This window comes from Hyperoodon ampullatus, assembly GCF_949752795.1.
Source record: "Hyperoodon ampullatus genome assembly, chromosome: 19".
Classification (NCBI taxonomy): Eukaryota; Metazoa; Chordata; class Mammalia; order Artiodactyla; family Ziphiidae; genus Hyperoodon; species Hyperoodon ampullatus.
In genome coordinates this window covers 58808883-58826881 of record NC_136932.1, presented here as the reverse complement: position 1 = coordinate 58826881, position 17999 = coordinate 58808883, and positions in this window count along the sequence as shown.

Sequence of the window (17999 nt, the reverse complement as noted above, 5' to 3'; positions counted from 1 at the left end):
TAAACAAATATGTGAAGAGTAAGGTCTCTACACAAAATAATTTCAGACAGGTAACCTATAAATTAAATTTACCTTCTGTAGTGCAAACAGGGAAAATATCATGCAGTAAAAAAGGGCTGTATCATTTTTTTGCCATCTTGTTTAGGAACAGTGTATGATTTCAATATCCACCATTCTCATAAAGAAAGAAGAAGGAAAATGTCATATGGCTGGTATCAGACACAATGGAGGGACTTTAACAAAAATGTCCTCCATAGCAACAATAATGGAAATTTCCAGGAAGCAAAAGTAAAGGAATGTAGTCTATGCAAGAAGTTAGTACTGTTGGCATAGAGGGTTTGAAGTCTTTGATATTTCCAAGGACAAGAATAAGAAAGAACCAAGACCAGCAGCCAAAGATAGACACTAGAAGAATACTTCACTCATTAGGTTATAGGAGGAACAATAGAGTCAACAGAAGGAGACGTTGAAATGATAAAAGAATAACAGCAACATTCTGGTTGTAAAAGGTTAAGGTGGTAAAAACTTCAAGTACCCAGCAGAGAAGTCTTGGAAAATGAAAAAAAGGTTAACAAATGTGTAAATAAGAAATTTAGAAAAGGGCCTTCTTGAGAAGAGTTTCAATAGAATGATGGAAATAGAAACTACTTTTCAAGAGCCTACAAGGGAAATTGGTGACGAAATTGAAATAGCAAAAAAAAAGTGCCTCTTATTTAAGAAGACTGACAAAATTGCCAATGCAATTAAAGAGGATTCTACATAGACTTGTAAATACACAAGAATTTCCTGCCAAGTCATCTGCATACAAAGCGAAATATGATTTCATCCCAGCTGTTCTCAGAATTTTCAAGAGTGAATTAGTGAAGTGTTAATTAACAAATTTTAAAAAATTTATATCTTGATGTTCACTATCTAGATTTCTATTTTATTTAGGCAAATTTCACAGAATTTTATAATGTTTTACAGGATCAGAGAAACAATAATTTTTTTTGTTATGATGATTGCAGTAAGTTTGATATTTAAACAAAGTTTCAAGATATGGTATTTTCAGATAATACTTCATATTGCTCTGAGTCCTAAATTTGTTTCTAGAAGAGTTGTTGCAAAAAAAAAAAAAAGTCATCAAAAACTGAAGTTTCACAAATCTAAACATAATTTATATGTGCCAAGAAAGTTTGCTATCTAAAACAAGTCTATTTTTCTAGCTACATCCAAATTTAACATTAATTTTAAACAATTCTATATTTTCTCATGCATATTTAGAAGCAACCAGCTGTGCATATGTATACAACACTTAGAAATGCAACTTGAATATTCCTTAAACTGCTGGTTTTCCAGGTCAGCAACACATAAAGCCAGACTCACCCACTTTGACCTCTTGTACTCACTTTTCTCTCCAGCCGTCAGGACAGTAGATTTCCTTTCTTGGGTTATTTTTTAGGAGAGGGAAGTCCAACAATAAATTTGTTTTAAACCTGATACATTTTTAGTTTTACCTTGAAGCTTCTTTTTCCTCGGAATCCATGGGCACTTCCTCGAAGCCAGACCAGGTTCCTTCATAACAGTGGTTCCAAATTCAAATGCCAACTGTGGCTAGGCATATTACACAACTCAGAGGTCACAATGATGCCTTCAGGACTGTTTTCATACATAAAGTTTTATTAGAACACAGCCACACTCATTCATCTATACATTCTCTTTTGCTATTTTCCTGCTACAACAACAGAGTTGAGAAAGTAAGACAGTGACCATATGGTCCTTGAAACCAAAAACATTTACTATTTGACCCCTGAAGTAAACGAGTTGCCAGAAATAAACAATAGCAAATGGCAGGGACTGTGGTGAACCAAGGGTGCATTACATCTGAAGGATCTAATAATTATTACCATGCAGAAAAAAGCAGTCACAGCTTACCAAATTCAATATTTGAAAAAAGTCAGAAATTCCAATCTTATATGAAATCTTCAAGTTTCTAAGTGTTAGCTACTAAATCCAACTTTTTAAATGAATGAAACCAAACAAAATTAATCTACTGCCTGCATCTACCCTTTTACAGCCTCTGAAGTAACCCTTACTAGCTATGTGGTATTTGGTAAGTAAGTTTCTCCGTGTGTCTCAGTTTCTCATTTGAAAACTGCCAACACTCCAAAAATACCAACAAAGTAAACTCTGATGATTAAGCAGAACTGGAATTTTTGCTTACCTTCACTAAAGGAAGCAAGAACAGAGTCTTAGTCCTGTCTTAGCCGGGGTGTGTGTGTGTGTGTGTGTGTGTGTGTGTGTGTGTGTGTGTGGAGGGGGTGGGGAGGGGGAAGGCAAGGCATTTATAAGATTTGGGAAGGAGTCTGTTTTCTTGTTTGTTTATTTGGTTTTGGTTTTGGTTTGTTTTTTGGCCATGTGGCATGTGGGATTTTTGTTCCCCAACCAGGGATCAGGGATTGAACTCACGCCCTCTGCAGTGGAAGGGTGGAGTCTTAACCACTGGACTGTCAGAGAAGTCCTGGTGGTGGACAGTCTGTTTTAAGGTGTGTCTTTCAGTGTGGGGAATGATAGGGACAGAGCAAATCTGTGACAAAGTACAGGACAGGTGGACACAAAGGGGAGGCCTTGGGTTTGACGAGCCTGGTTGAACTATCTATTGTACTGAAGAGGGGGTATTTACGCTGATGAGAGCTGGTTGATTAGTCTATTATTTGGACAAATGGATTTGCAGTAAGCTCTTGAAACAACAAAAAGTTATTTTCAACTTCGTCTTCCTGGGCAGGAATTTCCTGGGATAGTAAATTAGCTCTGCCGTTGTAAATGGTTTCAGTTCTCAGACCCCCCTTGTGGTTACTCTTCAGGCTACCCTAATGGATATACCATTAAATATGGGAACAAAGGCAATCCTAATTTCACCACTGTGTGAGTTGTCATGATTGCTCATGAAGTTTTTTTAGTGGATGGCCATTTTAACTTCTAAAAATTATCAGGTTTTCCTGTACTCCTTTGTTGGATCATTTGGTGGGACAGTGGCTAGGGGAAAACAGCTATGCATCAGCATTTAAGACCATGGAGATCAGAGAGCTGAACATAGCAAATGAATACTAAGAGAAGGATTATGATCAGAGTTTGTATGCAGTGTAATTCTCAACCAGGAGCCAAGAATGCTCTAAGTAAGTCAAGAGGAAATATCCAAGCCCTAATCTGAAAGAACCCAGACCAGAAATGGGGTTATTAGCTATATTATATAATTTCTTTACTATTTGCTTCTTCTTTTTTTTTTTTTTTTTTTTTTTTTTTGCGGTACACGGGCCTCTCACTTGTTGTGGCCTCTCCCGTTGTGGAGCACAGGCTCCGGACACGCAGGGTCAGCAGCCATGGCTCACGGGCCCAGCCGCTCTGCGGCATGTAGGATCCTCTCGGACCGGGGCATGAACCCATGTCCCCTGCATTGGCAGGCAGACTCTCAACCACTGTGCCACCAGGGAAGCCCTACTATTTGCTTCTTGGGTAATTTTTATAATATTAAAGATCCTGGAAAGGTATAAGCATAACATTCTTCCTTTAAAATAGCATATGTTCCCCAGTGAGACGACAAATTATATCCAAAGAGCTTCATTCTAAACTGACAGCTGATCAATTTCATGACCCTCTCTAATGAGGAGTTCTATAGTCTTGGTGGTATTGTCTTGTTCCTCACACATTCTTTGAATCATAACCCATTGGAGTCCCCTACTCTCTGGGCTATTTATAAAGCATGAAGTAAAGAAGCTTGAGGATAAAAGAAAGTGATCCAGAATTCCCCTTAAGAGGCTGGAATTTCAGTCTTCAAATCAAGGCTCAGGTCGGTTTGTTTGTTTTCTGTTTTGAATTAAGAATCTAATTATCTTTTCTTCAGCAAAGGCAAACATGGATTTAAAAGTAACCCGAGTGATATCAGGGACTATCCTAAAGGCAGGTATTCCATCCACTAAATCGACAAATCCATTTCTAGTTTGCAGGTAATATAACCAGTTGACTTTTGCACCACAATCGAATGACAGTCATCTAAAGTCAACTAATGATGTATTTTCCATATATATGGCTATCAAATAGTTTTGAATGAAATTTATAATAAAGAGAGCATTAGGTAAGTCTAAATCAAAACAGCTTTAAGTTGAATTTAACCAGCATATCTGACTTGTGAGGTCTGTGGAAGTTAGCAGCCTCCAAATAGGCACCTTCTATTCCCTAGCCATTTTTCAAGTTCTGTGTCTGTGAAGGACCTCCCACAGCAGGACCCTGTTCTTGGTAGAGATAGGAACCTCTCTAACCAGGTATGAAAATTTTAGATTTCTAAATTTTATATTTCTTGCTGTCTGACCCATTGAAGTATATGCAATCTTAAAAGCCTCTTAATTGTCAAGTTAATTTATTTAGGAAACCAAGATCCGTACCAAGTGGCACAAAGGGAAAGAAGCTATAAGGGTCCCAAAGGAAAATGTACACAAACCCAAATGTTGGTTAATTTCAGTCCTTTATCAACACATAATTAAAATCTAGCCAGGTGTTTTACTTATAGCTGAAATGACTAAGGAGGCAAAAATCAATACAAAGAATAGGGGCTTTATGTATAATAAAATGAAAGTTAATTTGATTCCAAAGAAAGAGGAAAGAAAATAGGAAAATACATACCTAAAGCTTACAGATTAAAGCATGACACCTTGGACTTCAAGTTGTTATCTGGATTTTAACCATGGATCTTGGTTAGAAGATACAGTTCATCCTAATTATTTGCCGATTTGATTTTTGCAAATTTGCCCACTCACTAACAATTATTTATAACTTCTGAATCAATATCCATGGTGCTTTTGTGGTCACTTTTGGATATTCTCAGCACAGCAGAAAATTTAATTTCTTCCAACATGCTCATTCCAAGCTGAGGCTGAACATGGTAAAACTCTACCTTCTTGTTTCAGGTCTCATAGTGTTAGCAAGTATCCTTTCTGTTTTCTATTCAGTGGCATGTTTTTTGGTTGTTTTGTTGTTGTTGCATTTTTGTGCTTTTTAGTGGTGATTTTACTGTTTAAAATGGCCCCCAAGCACAGTGCCAAAGTGCTGCCTAGTGTTTTTAAATCCAAGAAGGCTTTGATGTGCCCTATGGAGAAAATATACACATTAGATAAGACATGAGTCATGATGCTGTTGACTGGAAGTTTAATGTTTGTGAATCCACAATATATATTAAGTAGGATCTCTTGACACAGACACACACACAAAACCAAGTTATGTATTGATCAATTCACAAAAAATGGGAACAAAGACTTGAAAGAACTCAACCCTATATTTCAATGTGGGAGAAGTTGTTCAGTATTAATTAATCCAGTGCTCATGGCAACTTTATAGAATATAACTATCATGATAATGAGAATCTACTGTATCAGCATCTCATACCACCATCTATTTTCTCCAAAGGTCTTGAGTAAAAGCTGTCTTCTTCCAAAGACTGATTCTTAATGGGAAATATGACTGTAACTTCTGACTCAAAGGAAATCAAATAGATAAACCCAATTTTATTTAAAATTCTTCTCATTGCCACAGAATTTTGATCAATCTAGCAATTTATATTGTTATTTAAACCTCAAGGTACCTCAGCTATTTAGATAAGACTTTTGCTGTACTGATTTCATAGGATTTATAAGGATTTATACCACTATTAATTTACTATCACTATTCATTTTCTATCATGAGTCCTTTTCCTCAAAAGTCTATCCTCTCAAGCATCTATTTGTTGGCTGCCTTAATCAATAAGAAGACCTATCAAATTCACTTTGATATGCTCTTCCATAAACTGAAATGATCTTTGAAGCAACTGTCAACCTTCCTTTCTAAAATTCCATGAAGTTATGTTTCCCTCTGAACAATATTAGACATATGTGCAATTCAAAATTTTTGGATTTGTAAATTCTTTATTTTTAAAATTAAATTAATAAATGCTTACTAAATTATGATAGGCATTGATAGAATTATTAAACTGAGTACATTTTCCTACTAAGAGGAAATAATTTTTAACAAGACTTCCGTTCTGTTAAATATACTGAATCCTTTCTATTACTAAGTTTTCATACTAGTTGAGCATTACTGACCACTCTCAGATTTTAAGACATATATTTAAAAATTATCCATTGCTTTTATCATAAAACTAACACATGCTATTATACAGAAATGTGAAGAGCTTAGAAATATAGAGAATAAAAAATAAAATTCCTATTTGCTACTCAATTTCCATTCTTTAGAGGAAATCATGGTAAACAGTTTTGAGAATGAATATATTCATGTAGTCTATCAATAAGCAAATGTGTGTGTATTCATATGTATGTGTGTATGTTCATGCAGGGGATGAGATCAGACTTTCCTCAAATGGACTCCTCTTATAGATGTGTTTCTTTCCTTGATACATACTTCTAATTCCCTTCCAAATTTGTATGTAAAAAACTGCCTTATCCATTTTACCTCATCTTTTTTAATATATATCCCACTGAATAAATGTGCTATGATTCACTGGGTATTGTTTATGTATACAGCAAGACAATAACCTTAAAAATGTTATTCCCTGTTGTTATTTTTCCAGTATATTGCTGTCATTGCCCATCTTGGCAGGAAATATCCTTCTCTCCCTCTTGAAGTTTCCCCATTGAAATATCTAGGAATACAGGTGGTTTACTTAGACATCTGCTTCCCCTTCAGATGCCAAGTGGAGGGAAACTAGAGAGAACAATTAGCCCCCGCCTGCCATTGCTCCTGCCTCTTCAAAGTGCCCTTTTGTTGAAAGCTGGTCCTATTGATGTGTATATACTAGAAATGCTAGTAGATGTGTATCTACTAGAATTGTTAGTAGATGTGTATCTACTAGGTGATTCCAAGATTGAGCTACACATTTACATTTGCATTCACAATCTCAGTTATTCCCAAATCAGGGTTACTGTGGTCTGATGTCTGGTTCAGCTTAGGGATTTTAGTCTCAGCCCCTTGCTGTGTTAGAACCAGCCTTTCCTTATGAGCCTCTAGTCTAGACCTGGGTGTTACACCCTGACTCTGTTCTAGATGCTTTTCTCAGAAGTTATACCCACATTAGGCTAAGCTGTCACTTCCAGTCAGAATTCACAATACTCTGACTCCATCAATAAGTTCTAATGACACTGTGCTTCAAATGAAAAAAAAAAAAACAACTGGGGTCTCAATATAGTTGGGTTCCTCCCAACAGGTTACATGACTACTATGAAAATGTACCAGGCTTATTCCCAGGAAACAACACTCAGTATGGAGGAGTGTTTAGGGAGCCCTTTTGCCAGGCCATAAGGAGTCCTGCTACAGCCCTTTTCAACAGTTAGGGGTGCTTACCTTAATTAGGGTAACCAAAGGGATCCTCTAAAGTGTTTTCAGAAGAGGTAAAAAGGTATATTTCAAAATTCCACCTTCCCAATCCAAGAAGCAGTAGCGGTTTCATCCACTGAAAGCTTGAAGACTCACTTCTCCAGGTATAAACTACATTTGTTTATAGGGAAGTAATATTTTCATATATTACTTTCAAACTAGTCAGTATACTTATTGTTTCAAAATAGATTTTAATCAATTCTCTTTGGTTTTGTCAGCTGAAAGTAAAGGTTTTTCTCCCTCTTTGCTGCTATTCATATCTCTTATTTTGTGTTCTTGTCTAATGGAAATAAGCTAGTTTTTCCACTCAGTGTCAAAAGTGACTGTGGGCTCCTGGTCTTGTTTGTAAATTTAATAGAAATGTTTCTAGCATTTCATATTAAACATGAGACTGACACTTTTTGAAATGATCACAAGGTTTTATTTCTGTTATGCTTTTAATTAATAGATTGTTATTTTTTATAATGAACCCTCTTTTGTCATGCCACAGTATTCTTTTAATTTACAGCTAGACTCTATGAACTTATTTATTAATTTAGAATATTTTCATCAAGATTAATAAATTAAATTCTATATGTATTTTTCTTTTTATGCATCCTGTATTAAATTGACTGTCTTCCAAAAAATAAAAATAATTTTGATGTCTATCTTATTTCTCCATGCCCCTGAACCTCACACATCACATCAGATTAATAAATTGTCTAGAGAATTAACCAGTGAAATAAATAAGGTTAGTTGTTCATTTTTTGCTTTTCTTTCCATTTTAGAAGATAGTTCTCCAATAACTTTCTCAGGTATTTCCATGGCTATTGTCCTATTTTATCTTACTACTTAAAGACAGTTTTGATGATATATATTTTCCTTTAAAAATAGTATTTTTCCCAAGTTTTAAGTTCATTTGCATAATGTGATAAAAAGCGTTCTCTCACATTTTAAAAAATGTTCTCTGTATCTGTGAATGGTTCACTTTTCAATTCTGATTCTGTGTGTTCCTGCTTACTCTCATTTTTTTCTTAATTAGAATTGGCAATTTACTTTCAATATACATCAACATAGACAGTATGATACTATGTATGTATTAGTCTAAGTTACACTTAAGGTGAAAAAAATCCATAGACCTAATTATAAATTCATGACCCAGCTAGCATACTATTTTGGAAGTCTATGTTTCAAATGTGATTACTATAAGTGCTTCAGCTATTGATATACCAGTTACACCAGAAGCTTTGTAAATTAGCATAGTTAATACCAGAAATGAATTTTCACCAATAAAATTAGTGAGTTATTTATCTGTACAATAAATGTTATAGTGGGCTCTTCCTGGAGAGATGGGTTACACTCAATACATATAGATTAGCTACAACATATTTAAAATATCGCCCTCCTTGAGAGATCATCTTCAAAGACAGCCAGCATCAGTTTCATTATTAAACACTAACAATGACCAATCCAAAAAAGACATTAAGAAACCAAATCTTAACAATAGCATCAAAAAGAATAAAATACTTAGGAATAAGCTAAACCAAGGATGCAAACGCTTGTATGCTGAAAATTACAAAATGCTGCCTAAAAAAATCAAATAAGACCCAAGTAAATGAAAATACACCCCATCTTCATGGATTGGAAGACAATATTATTAAGATGTCAATACTACCCAAAGCAACCTATAGATTCAATGCAATCTCTATCAAAATCTCAAAGGTGATTTTTTTTTTGCAGCAATAGAAAAATCCATTTTAAAATCCATATGGAATCCAAAACAGCCCAAACAATCTTGAAAAAGAAGAGCAAAGTTGGAGTTTTCACACTTCCTGATTTCAAAACTTACTTCAAAGCTACAGAAATCCAAGCAGGTTTGAAATTGACATAAAGACAGACATAGAGACCAAGGAATAAAGAGCCCAGAAGTATAACTCTCATATATAGTCAAGTGCTTTTTTAAATGGGTACCAAGATCATTCAAAGGGAATAGGACTGTCTTTTCAACAAATGATGCTGGGAAAACTGGATATCTATAAGGAAAAGAATGTAGTTGGATCCTTACCTTACACCATATACAAGAATTAACTCAAAATGGATAAAAGACCTAAATATAAGAGCTAAAACTAAAATTCTTAAGAAAAAACATAAAAAGAAAGCTTATTACATTGGATTTGGCAATGATTTCTGAATATAATATCCAAAGCACAGGTAACAAGAGAAAAATAGATAAATTGGACTAAAAAAAAATTAAAAGTTCTGTTCAGCAAAGGACACAATCAACACAGAGAAAAGAAAACTTATGAAATGGGAGGAAATATTTGCAAGTCATATATCTGAAGAGGGGTTAATATCCAAATATGTAAAGAACTCCTACAGAGTTCTGTATGTCATGTATAAACTAAACAGAACAATGATTTACATATGTATAAACATATATAAAGAGAAATATACATGTATATCTCCCCAAAAAGCAAAATAATATGTGTGTATGAGTGTGCATGTCTGTGTGTGTGCATGTGTATGAACACTTTGGATTGATTAAATTGAAGGGACATTCTCTGTTAGCTTCATAGAGTCTGGAATATAGATTTATATCATTGACTTATTTATCCTCTTATTTATCCTCCTTAGTCATATTCATTTTTTTCTGTCTATTTTATCCATAGCTGGCTGAGAGATGTGTTATATTAATTTCTTGTCCTATTTTTGCTTTTGCTTGTTTTGGGGTTTTTTTGCTTTATGTATTGTGATGGTATTTTAGTAGCTATATAAAGACTTGTGACACTTATATGTTCTTTGTGGATTACATCTTGGTCATCAGAAAGTGCCCCAGTTTGTCTCCTTTAAAGCTCTACCTTACATTCAGTCTTGTCTGATCTTAACATTGCACTCCCTGATTATCTTTGTGCACATGTGACTTTTATCTTTTTAATGTCAACTGTTGTGCATTTGGGGCAGTTCATATTTGTCTTTGTCATCATGACCCTCAGTTCTCCACACTACCATGCAAAGAAAGACAGGTACATCTAACTTTAGAGGTTATTTCAGCTACTTGACAGTAAACATGAATTTATAATGTCAGAGGAGAATATTAAAAAAAAAAGCTAGGTATTACAGTCATTATTTTCCTGAGAAAAGCACAAAAATAAACCCCTCTACATCGTTTCCTCTACCAATATTTCTCAATTCCTAGTCTCGGTCTGCTCTACATAAAGCTCCCCTTTCCCACACCTGTTTCTTACCTCAGGCTTTCATACTACTTATCCCCATCATACTTTTGAAAAACCCCACACACTTCCGCATTTCATTTTTCTCTTCCCCAGGCAATCTTATCCACTCTCACTATTTTCCATGCCATCTAAACACTTATGGTCTCCAAATGTAAATCTCCAGATTCAAATTGTCATTTGAGCTTTAGAACCACGCATGTGAATTCTTTGTTTCTCAGCCCCCAAATCTGTTCTTCCTCTGTCTTCCTTATCCCATTAATTGGCCTACCTACTTGCCCACACCAGAAACCTAAGATTCACACCTGTCCTCTTCTCCTCCACTTCTCACCTCTGCTTAATCATTACTAAATCTAATGGAGGCTGATTCCTAAAAAGCTCAAAACTCAATCACCTCTCTCTTTCTCTACTGCCATTCTCTTTTGGGAATCATTATTATTTTCTCAAACAGTTAAAGGGATCTTTTAAAATGTAAATTTTGTCATGATTACCCCTCTCCACTTAGAATTATTCTATGGATTTGGATCAAATTACACGAGTCCCTGATTCCTGGTAGTTCCTCTAGGCTTACCTCATACACTCTTATTCCCTTTATTTTATGCAGTTGCATTGGAAATTTCTATGTATCTGGAATAAGAAAAGTTCTCTCCTGTTGCAGGTAAAATGCTGGAATATTCTCTTCCTTTCTCCTCAGACTCCTGTGCTTCATTTTTTCAAGCTTCAGTAAAATTCAATTTTCAAGGAAGTCTTCATAGGCCAAATTAGATCTTTGTGCACACACCTCCAAGATGGCATTCATCATACTTGTAATTGTTCACTTTGTGTTTTTCTCACCCTTTAGGTTTCATGAATGCAGAGGGAAATCCTGTCCTGGATTTTTGCTATGTTCCCAGCACCTGTCATACTACCTGAGATGTGGTGGATACTTAATAAATACTCATTAACTACAGGAGAAAAATATGAAGTAACTGAGGTGATTAGATAGATGGTGCACACATTTCTTTCATTTATCTTTTTGCTGTATTGTTTATCTTTTTACTTTAAAATTGATGAAAGGATTGTTTACCCCAACACACAGAGAGCCCATTTGCTTACACCATGAAAATAATCTCCTCTACTCTAAATTAGAAAATTGTTGCAGACATTAGAAACACCTATGATTGTAAGTTTCTCTTTCCTTAGCTCCTTATTTTCTATGAAACAATCAGACTCCTGGAACATTACCAGATAATTCTGTCATGTTGTCTAATCATGAAATTCTAATAATTTCAAACAGAACAAATATGTTCTGTACATGATTTCAGTCTTATTGCAGATTTCAGTCTGCACACTTGACAATTGATATTGGACAGCTGTATAAAATTAATCAAACGTATTTTCAAATAGACACCTTAGTGACAAGTTGCTTTTTCAGAGAGATAGAGTTACACTTTAAACTATTTTAATGAGTGTAGAAATTCAGTAGCAATATTTCCACCCAGTTTTCATCTAAAAGTAAAAAATAAGTTAACTGAAATTTAGATAATGTATAAAAGAAAACTCTGCTAATAGACTTTTAAAGTTCTTATTAAGTGAAGGAAGTGCACAGAAATGTGAGATGAGCTTATTTATAGAAATGTCAAAAATAACTTTCAACACATGCAGAAAACCCTTTTCTTTGTAACTACTTGAGTTGGCTTTATACTGTGGTTTGACACTTTCCCCTGAAGCTTTCTCTATTTTGTATATATAGAGAGTGGAATAGAATTAGACATTCTTTTTTTAAAAAAAAATAGGTGGCATATAAAGTTTTTGTCACTGGCCATATCTTGGACTTAACTTAAAGGCTTAATACTCTTCAATAGTTTCTAACTCTCCCAGAATCCTAGGAAAGTGAATGGGGAAAGTCCATGCAAAATAATTTGCCAAACTCTAGTACTCATCTCAGCAAGAGATGGCATTCAAAGTCACTAATTAAAGAAAACTAAGTTTATTTTTAAAATATAAGCATTTTAGTATTGGTAAGTTTTGAAAGTTCTAGGAGACTAAGCTGTCTTCCTTACCTAGTCAAAAATCCTTTACTTATTACAGTTATGCTTTCAAATGGTGATTCACGAAATTCCTAGAATTCTATAAACATGCCTCAGCCATTAGAGTAGGTAACAAAGGGATTAGGGATTCAACACATGAATTTCAGAGGATGTATCAGTCTAAAACATCTATCCTCATAGAGATAGTTGGATATACAAATCTGATGTCTGGAAGAAAGTTCTGGGTTGGAGTCAATTTGGGAGTCATGCAAAAGTAGATAATATTAAAAGCCAAGAAATCAGGTGAGATCACCAAATGGTGACTGTGGATAGAAAAAGAGAAAAGAAATCCAAAATTATAGCCATGAGCACTAAAATACTTAGAGACTGAGGAGATTAACTGAAACTAATAAGCGACACTAGGAAGGAATGAACAAAGGGTGCACACAAGTTGAGGACTTGGCTTTGATTAGGAACATGGATGGAAATCCATAGAACCAAAAGAGAAAGTAAAGGAAGTGGTGCAGGCAGCTGAACTGAGGAGGTGGTGGAAGCTTGGGAATTCCTTTTTGGCTGCTTCTGTTTTCTCAGTGAAATATGAAACAAGGTTCTTAGCTGAGAGTGAGGATATAGGAAAAGGTCTTGGGGGAATTTGAGGAGAGAAAAGAATGAATGAAATGGTCATCTAGGGGAGTGAGAAACTGAATAGACCAAGGAAATATAGTCTGTCTGCTAGGCAGTATTAAAAACCTACATGAAATCACAATCATGAATTTAAAAAGGAGACCTTTTAATGGTTAGAATGGCTATGTGCTTTCTCCAGCTGGGTTCAATCCTGTGCAGGGGCAGAATCCATGGAGAGCTGGAGTTAATCAGTTTAGCAAGTCAGTATGATAAATAGAGAGAATGTATGCATGGGAGAGATCCCAATATTTGTGTAAGAAGATGCAGTATGGAGTAGGGTGAGAGACAGTAAAAAGGTGGTATGACTGATGGGTTTTAAGCACAAGTGTGTGAAGGAATGTTAGAGATGGAGGACTAGAGGGAGTGAGCTACAAAAATAGCACGTGCTAGTTGAAGAGTGGAATGTTTAAATTGAGATAATGAAGAGGTCAGTAATACTGGTACTAACAAGGCTAGCACATGGCTGTGGAAATACTGACTTATGTACATGCAAAAGAAGATCACTGGAGGAAAGGAACCCAGAAACTGAGAAGTGAGGATTGAGGAATGTTGCTGTTGTGGAAACGAAGAGAACCAGTACATGATTGTGGGAATTAGTGGGATAAGCTCACTAGAGAAGAGAAAGTTCAGACACAGAGATCACCTACATAGATATGGAAGTCACCAAGATTATAATAAAACCAACAGGGAGAGAGAATTAAGATCTTCAAAGATTGAATGAGAGTGACTCAAAGATCAGTTTGAAGACTTCAGACTTAAATTTGGGTGTCTTTAGAGAGGAAAAAAATGGAGAATGGTCTGGAAGCAGTAATGAGGAGCATGAAAACATTCTACCCCCTAGCTCTGTGACATGAGGAGCATGAGACAGAAAAGCACTTCAGAGTGCTTCAGGGAAACATTGTTCTGAGGAAAAGTCTGGTGCCTTTAGAGTTAAAAAATAAGAGAAACACTCAGAGAAGCTACAGGCACAGGATTAAACAGATGGATCAACATAGTGGAATGGATGTACAAAATGGGCATAAAAACATAAGGAAACTGAGTGCGATAGATGTGGCATTTTACATTGGTGGGAGAAAAACAGACTATTCAATACATGGGACAATTATTCAATCATTAGTAAAAGTAAAATCCTGCATTTATTTTTTTTTCTGAATCCATCATGAATCACAATTTAAATATAAAAATAATAATTAAAAAGTTCTATAAAACATTTTAAAAAATAGTTTTAAAATCTTCAAGAATGAAGTTTTTCAGAGCATGCAAAGAAATATTGAAACATTAAAGGAAAGGGTTGAATGTTTATGCTATAAAAGGAGAAAATTTCTGAATAAACACTAAAGAATTAAAAGGCAAACAAAAAACTTGAAAAAAATAGTTTGAAACACCTATTACAGACAAAAGACAATTTTTGTTAATATATCAAAATGACACACTAATCAATAAAAAAAGAGATGAGAAAACTGACAGGCCACCAGTCCTATAGGATTAGGGCCCCACCCTCATGACCTCACTTAACTTTAATTACTTTGTAAAGACTCTATCTCCAAATACAGTCACACTGGGGCTTAGGGCTTCCACATGTGGATTTGAAGAGGACACAATTCAATCCACAGCAGGCAGGCATCAGCTGATGTAGTCTAGGACATATACCTGGGAACTAGATACAAAGGAACTTAATGAAACCTGAAAGGTTGAATTTGACTGGAAATACCCCAAATATAGTAATAGTGTTCAAAGAATGCTGGGTAGAGAGAATATAACAAGTGCATCTGTTAATGCACTTAACTGTTTAACTTAATCCTGTTAAACAGAATTCAAGAAAATAAGACCTGGAATCACCATCTTAAACTAAGCTCCATACTGACAACATATAACCATATAACCTATATAACTGCTGCTTAAATGATACATAAATGATATCTAGGAAAAAAATCAAGACAACGAAGATGTTTAGCTCTTATAAACAATAGAATAATGCTGAAGAGCATAGAAAGGAGAGTGACAGAGAGAGAAGAAAGGAGGGGAAGAAGAGCGAGAGAGAGAGAGAGAACACTTAGCTTAGGGAGATACGTAAGTAAATTTTTTCCCTTGTAATAAAAATTTTTGGCAAAATAGAAAGAATTTTGTAAATAGTGTTAATTGGTGTGATGTAATGGGGCCCTTTCATATTCCATATAAATCTTTGAGTGATCTTTCTTGATTAGAAAATATGTGAAGTCAGACATAAAAACATATGAAATACTTTTAAAAAATAGGCTCTTTCTTATACAAAGTGGGGCTCAAAGCTCACAGTTTTGATTTATCCATTTTCAAAGCTCTAGATGAAATAAATTCATCAGAGTAACAGGGAAAATTCTAAATTGCTACTGGAAACAAGTCTCTGAAAAGTTTCAACAAGACACCAGAGCAGGGTGAGAGGAATGCTAATGTTGTCATTCATGAAATACACCAGTGGACGCTGCCTGAGAAGTAGAGAAGCAAGCACAATGTTCCAGGGATAGAACCTCAGCTCTCTGGCTGCATCACCGTGAACCACTCTTAAGAATGAGCCAGTATCATGTCATTGGACATGAAAAGGCCAAGGAGTTCAAGCACAGAAATTCTGAGTATGTAGAACAATGGCTTCCAATAAAGTAGACCCTGTGGGAAATCGACATACCTATCTCATGCTTTCTACACCATACACAGTTGGCAAATGTTAGCCTATAAAACAATCTACATATATCTCAGCTTGTATGGTTTACCTAATTTTCTTTGCCTGGCATATTTCAAACAACATGAATTCAAAACATGTTGTTAAATTTTTTTTAGTATTCCCAGTGGCAAAACAAAACTATCTTAATTTAGTGAAGGTCACTTTTAACCTTTTTATTTCAGATCACAGCAGGACATAAAATAATAGCTGAACTTTTCTATCTTTTTGGCATAATGGAAATCCTGAAACCATTTCAATCTCATTTTTATCAATTATATTGGTAACCTCTATTAACTTTTCCCTTTTTCTTTAATCTACCCTTTCTAGTTTCTGTTCTGCCTGTCCTTAATAGAGGAGCTGCACAGCCTCAGGGCCTGGGAGCAAATAAAACGTTTGCCTACTAAAAGTGAATGATCCTGAAGGACTTCCCTTTGGGTGGACTAAAGATTGTAGCTGAGAAGTCACTTCGAGTTCTTTGGGGATCTGAGTTTTCCAACCATCAAATATGTAAATTAATTCAACTGTATTTTAATACAGATGAGGATATGACCACCATGAAAACAACACAACTTCTCTGGTTTTAATTGAACCTTTTATACTATTTCATTTTATCTCCTCTCAGTGTGTCAATTATACTTCTCTTAAAAATTTTTAGTGATTGTTCTAAAGTTAACAATATACGTCTTTACCTAACCTAAGTCAACTTTCAAATAACACTATATTGCTCCTCTCCTCTGCACATCATAAATGAAAGAGAAAGTATGATTGAATGACATTTTTTCATCAAGAGATGAAAACAACACAAACTCACCTGAGCCAAAGAAATTAATCTAATTTCTCAATCTTATCTAGGTGCGTTTTGGTGGTTTTTGACTCCAGGGGAAAAACAGATATAAAAAGAAACAAACAATAAATGCAGTTATATATGCATTTAAGTTAACCACAAAAGAGTTAAATATATGATGGATATTAATATATCTATATAAATTTCTGGAACATCTTTAAATGTAAATGGTTTAAAATCACCAGATCAGAGATTGTCAGACTGAATTTTAAAACAAACATCAACTGTATATTGTCTATGCCAAACCCATTTTAATATCGTGACTCAAGTACATTAAATGTAAAAAGGTTGGAGAAAGCTACACCATGCAAACACTAATTAAAAGATTGGTGATTTCAGACAAAGCATACTTTAGAACAAGGGAGTGTATTAGGGATAAAGAGGAGTATTACATATTATAAAGGGGTCAGTTTTATAAGCAGACATAACAGTCCTAAACAGTCATCCTCCTAACAGTAGAATCTCAAAATATGTGAGGTAAAAACTAATAGAACTGAAGGAGAAATGGAAAAACACACTATTATAGTTGGAGACATCAACAGTCTTGTGTCAATCAGCAATTGACAGATCAATCAGGCAGGAAAATAATGTAGTCTGTAAGACTAGATTTAAAAAGGAGTTGTAGTGAGCACTATGTTCTAATTGATAAAGTTGGTTCCCAGAGGTATGGGTTAACAATTCTGAAACCGCTATATGTGTACACTAGAATTAAACAAGTAAATGGTTAGCAGATGAAAAGATTCAGATTATCAGTGTCAGAGCCAGGGATTACAGAAAAGCAAGGGGAAAAGGCAGGAATAATCCATGTGTTAATGGATCAGAGATTGAAACATCAATATGAGCTCATGTTTAGTTAACGTAGATATAGATGGTTACATATAGAGATATCTACAAATACATGCATATATACCAGTTAGTACACAAACATATATATATATATTTCCTTTCTCTGTCAGCTGAGAGAGTCTAGAAACAATGACTCTTTAGCAGCAACAAGCATACCTAGAATCAAGATCTTGATGTCCAATGCCATTCTCTAAAAAAGTAACCAAGACTCTTTGGAGAAGTGGCTGCTTCTAAGATTGGGACAGAAAATAAGAAAAGTAAGAAAGTCAAATTAAATACACATGCACACACACACAAACACACACACACACACACAA